The following is a 5,790-nucleotide window of genomic DNA, read 5'->3' as shown; positions in this document are numbered from 1 at the left end:
CGGGGCCGCGCACGCGCCCGGCCGGCCGGGCCCGTGCCCCCCGCGCGCCGCCCGGGCCGCGCTGCCCGCTGGCGCCGCTAGGGGGCGCTGCCACGGGAGTGGGGATCGGGAGCGCTCCCGCCGCCAGGGGGCGCGCGGGCGGGGAAGGGAAGGGACTGTATTTAATAATATGTAGCTTATGCTTACAGGTTTTATGTAATTATCTGTCATCACCCTGCTGCACTCAAGTTGTATTCCATGTTGATGGTCTTATAAATATTGAAGTAAAAAGATTTAAGGTTTTTCTTCATGTGAATGAGGTAGGATAATGGGAGTCCTGAGAGGTTCAAATTTACAGGAAGAGGCCTATCCGCCTCATGTTTGGCAATAATTTGCACAGAATAAGACTTATCACATATGTTTGTTTGTTTCTTTTTTTGTTTTCACTTTATTTTATCGTTATGTCTAGGAGACTGGACATTTTTTGGCATAGACAATCCTCCCTGTATAGGCAGATGAAAAAGTGGGAAGCATGTAGCCATTCTGGGTCAGTTTAGACAATCCATCCAGACCTGGAGACTCTAATGTTAATCCCTTGGACATGACAACACCATTTGGTTCAAGGTGCTTTACTACCATAAGTGAATCTATCATGTGCTAATAGCATATAGCACAAGAGTATGAGCAGGAAAGCTGAAGCAGCACAATCCTACAAGACCTGTCTCCTTCCTTACATGATCCTGACTGAAGCACAGTTCTCTCTCCTCCCTCAGTGTACTGAAATCCCACCATATCTACCCAAATCAACTGTGTGCTTCTCCTACTGGAAAATACTGGGAGCTAAGTTTAGGATAAATCAAATTTATTTGTGCTTCTGGCCTATTAATTTTCTACCTGTGGCCCTACATTAACATTTCCTGATGAATCATCATCTTTAGCTAGTGGGAATATTCCTGTGATCTCAGAGTATCTAAGTTCCCTACCTCACCTAAATTTATTCACCTAATGACTGTGTCTGATGTCCTAAGACGATTCCTTCTTGTCTAGGCAGATGCCAGCTATTAGACAAGATAATGAAAGAGTAAAACACTTGGTTATTCCTGTAAAAATTATACATCAGATGTCGTGATGTGACCTCCTTTGTGAGACTTTCTGAGGGAAGAATACATAAGGTAAATACTCCAGCCCTAAATCAAGCACCTTCACACTGAGGTTGAGAATCTCTGTCCTGCCCTCCTCCTCTGGATGCTGGGAGCACAGCTGACATTGTGGGGAAGCTCCTGAGCCCTGCTGTGCTGACTTTGATCAGTGCTGCACTCAGCACACTGCAAGTCCATCTGCACATGTTGCTCTCCCTGTGTCCCTCCTGTTGTGTAGGGATCAGCTGACATGAGTCACACATGGGTTTGGTTTATCAGAGTCTGAAAGTCACAGATTAGGGCAAACCTATAAAGAAAGTGAAACCTGGATGAGATCTTTAACCAAAGCAGAAGTGAAAAGTGTCTTTAGAAACCCGGTTTTAACTGGAGCACAGGAGATGCATGTTCACCCTGCCATTTGGCTGCAGACTTCTGTTAGCTTTAAGGGGAAATGTAAGCTTCAGGCTTGCTCAGCCCTGCAGGAAAGAACAGGCTTTTACAAAGTAATCCATCTTTAGAGACAACATTATGGGTTCAGAACTTAGTCAACATCAGGAGGTTTAACAGGCAGGTGTGACATCTTCCCTCTGTTACACATGTTTAACACCCTATGTGGACATTCTTATTCCAGAGGCAGATTTCTTCTTCAGGATTTTATCAGTGTGTTTTTCAACTCAAATATCAGATATTGTTTCATATCTGGAAAATGTTCTAATTTTTTTGTGGGGAGAGTAACATGCAACAATTCATTCTTGTATATTTAGTCTCAGTCTGTGAGTTGCTAAAAAGTAGAGATTGCCTCTGCTTGTGTGTTTCATGCTAAATTTGGCCACTGAAACTCTGGTATTGGGAGGATATGTAGAAGTTGCTGTAATAAAAGAGCAGCACAAAAAGCTCAGACATAGACACTTGAACAGAACCTAGGTCACCTGTGTGGAAAGATGAATATTGCTTTCAGCACTAGGTATCCTCTATCACTGGGATTTTTCATCTAGCAAGAACGTTACAGATAAAATGGAGCACAGAGCACACATGTAGAGGTCTCCATCCATGGGGCTAGCTCAGGTCTTTGACATGGAATTCCCCAAGCATTGACCAAATGAGAACCAGCCCATGCTTTGATAAGGATGGGAGAAAAGTTGGTGGTGCAGATGATGTTTGGCAGAATTTGTTCTTGTCACTACAACATAGCTGCACTGGTTCTGCTCACAGCAGAAATAAGAGCTGTCTTCAGCATCCACAAGCTGGTTGGTCCTGGTCCAACAGGCTGAGGATAAATGAAAAGAATCTGTTTGTGTTCCTCCTTATGTTACCCTTTGAAAATTGCTCTGTTTCCCTCTGCCCTTAATTCAGCTGTAAAATGAGATAATATTTACTGGTCTGTCTAGAACATGTGAGATTTGCAAAGGAGAAGAACATTTATAAATTCCATATATTTATTTTATTTCACCAAGTACACAACAGTAAGGATAAAAGATAAAAGGTTCTGAGGCAGCAGACACACAGTTCTTACATCAGTAAAACAAGCCTAAGTAGTAATTTGCTCAGTACTCTTTCATGGTAATGAGCTTTTCTATCAAGAGGATGTCTGGTGTTGTTTCAACCATTTTCTTGGAACTGGTATTGCCATTTTCCAAACTGACCACCTGGAATAATGTCTGCAGCAGGCTAAAGTACTACTGCCTACTAAAAGGGCTGGCTTCTGTGATCAGCAAACACAAGTCTCCTGAGAGGAGGAAGCTAGATCTGTCCTTTTGCATTTGAATCATTTCACAATGGGGTGATTAGCTGCTGTTCCTGCTGTATGCAAAGATCTCTCTCTCTTCCACTTCCCCAAAAGCAAGCGAAATCATTACACCCCAAAAGAGCTGTAGGAACTGTGATTCACTTCATGCAATATCTCCATCAGCTAATTATGCAGCACTGTCAACATCCAACTATTAAACACCTGAATCTCAAAAACTAAGCAGACTGCCTTAAAATTGGATAGAAGACCACGTAGATACAATTACTTTTCTGTATTTTATGCATAATAACATTGTAAGCAAGTTGCAATTGCACTGCACACAGGTTGGGTTTTTATTTCATATTTTTACATCCAGAGGTTTAGTTGCCCAGAGAAGAAAGCTGAGAGTGTTGTGCTTTCACTTGACTCTGAGACCTGGCACCTTAAGTGGCTTCTGCCGGTGTTCACTGAAAATAGCTACCTGTCCATGGTGGGCAAAGTGTTCAAGAGAAAAATCAGTTAAGGAAACAAATCACATTTATAACAAAATCAGTGGGCTAATCATGTGATACCATAATGTTCATATTATAAAATTACTACTAAATGAGCATGGCATTACTTTCTAATCTAGCTAATGTCCAAGAATTTTACAATGTAACCATTGTGTTTTGAAGGGAGGTACTATCATAATTGCCTAACTGCAGTGTCCCACTAACAGCATGTATTATTGTTGAATTTTAAAAATCCCTGTAGCTTAGAATGGCACTTATTGTTGGAGATTGTAGGGAATTAATTTTGAAGGGAATGAAAACAAACATGTAAAGAAAAATTGCAAGATTTCTAAGAATTGCATCAGGTTCCAACATGGCAACTTTGTACATGAGAGAACAGAAGAGTAGACACTGTTTTTATTTATTTGAGAAAAATGCCATGCTTTGATCTCTCAGCCATGGGTTTAACACTTTAATTCCTTTCTCTGATTGCTACTGCTGGGGAGTGGGAAATGTTACCCATGAGTTGGGTATAAAACAAAGTTGAATAAATCCCCTGCTCAAGAAAAAAGAAGTGTATTCAGTGCTAACTTCCCAGATATCCCCAGCCAAAGTTCAGTTACTTTCTATTTACATTGTATGGGTTTTTCCGAGCTGGAGCTGTCTTTTTATGAAGTGGTTATCACTGGTAGTAGTTTCTACAGCTACTCTAACCCCTGCAAAAATAGCACAAGATGAAACTAAGAATACCCACTCTATTACCCTGAGTTGAAATTGCATTTATTTAAAGCACAGAAAGGAACAAGTTGTATGACACAAAACTGTTGTAAAAAACATCAGCCAAGTAATACTAAAAATGCACAAGAATACTAAAAATGCACAAGAAAGTACACAGTAAATTTAATATTACAATCAGTTTTAAATTTTGACCCATTACAAATCACCCCGTTTTTCCATCTGCATGAGGTAGCTGATCCAGAATGTACTGCTCGTGGGGATCCAGAATGATCTGATTGTTGGTCACATACAGACTTGCATAGATTTGGAACTTCATTGGCTTCCAGGGAGCTGCTATTTCACAAGTCTTACTCAAATCAGAATAAGTATCTTTAGGATTCACTAATATGTTCATAAGAGACCAGATATGTTATTGATTTGTAGCAAGTTCTGCCTGGTTTGTTGCAATAAACCAGACTGCAAAATCCCTGACTGTCCCCTGGGAGGAAGCTGCAGTGATGGAAAACAGATACATCCTCCCCTTCACTAAAGGACCTACAGAGGACAAAGCTGACATAATCTGGGAAGTGCACACTGGTAAATGAACAGATGTGAAATAAAACCACTATCAAAACACTGCAAGCTGTGATCATGATGGGAATTGTGGGGACAAGAAGATGATATAGATATAGATATAGACATAGATATAGATATAGATATAGATAGATATATAGATATAGCTATAGATATAGCTATAGATATAGCTATAGATAGATATAGATATAGATATAGATATAGATATAGATATAGATATAGATATAGATATAGATATAGATATAGATATAGATATAGATGTGTGTGTGTCAGTATATTCTCAGCAGCAGACCACTCACCTTTCCTTTTTAAACTGCATTGATGAGTGAAGATTGTCTATTCTTGACCAGATATCTGAGGATATATTTTTCCCTTAGTGCTTTGCTCCCTTGGCATAAGAGCTGTCACTGAAAGATATTTCCTTTATTTTGGAAGGCAAAGGTGAGAATGCCACAAGACTAATTCCTGTGACGCCATGTGCATTCTTTGGCACTGGCTAATTATAGCACAGAAAAACTACCAGATCCCTGCTGAGGACAGAGTAGATGATCTCTGCTGTAGGACTGCACTCTGCTCTTGGGTTCTTCCTGTGTCACAATGCCAATGACACTGCAGTGAAAGGGCAGTTTGTCATCCCTTCTCAGACAGCTGTGCAACAGCAGCACTGAGGAGATTTCTGAGCCTGGCTCCCCTTTTCAAGGTTAGCCAGGTCTGGCACTGACAGTAACCCATACTCATTCTCTGTCATCTTAGAAGAGTAAAGAGGAGCAAAAGAGAAACCTCAGCCCCCAAACACCATGCCTCTTTAGTTTAGACAAGTGTATGTCCAACAGATGGGGATGAAAGCCAGAAAAAAGTGGCTATCTTGATTCCAAGGCAATGACATAGAACAGTATTACAGCTGGTAAATAGGATTAATACAGCCTCATTTATGCCTATCTTACTAATGCTTTTTCTTTTCTATTTTTTTTCCAGACATTCCTCATCCTCTGGACCATCATTCAGTTATAGCACAGTGCACTTCTAGATCTACACAATTAGCTATTCCCTAGATCTTTAAGTTACTTCATTTACTTTTAAAGACATTGCCAGAAATTTATATAAATTCTGTACTCCAGCCTAGTGCACAGAGCTGTAAGATCTG

This window comes from Zonotrichia albicollis, chromosome W, assembly GCF_047830755.1.
Source record: "Zonotrichia albicollis isolate bZonAlb1 chromosome W, bZonAlb1.hap1, whole genome shotgun sequence".
Taxonomy (NCBI): Eukaryota; Metazoa; Chordata; class Aves; order Passeriformes; family Passerellidae; genus Zonotrichia; species Zonotrichia albicollis.
The sequence above is the reverse complement of the archived record's forward strand: the minus strand, read 5'-3'. Positions refer to the sequence as shown.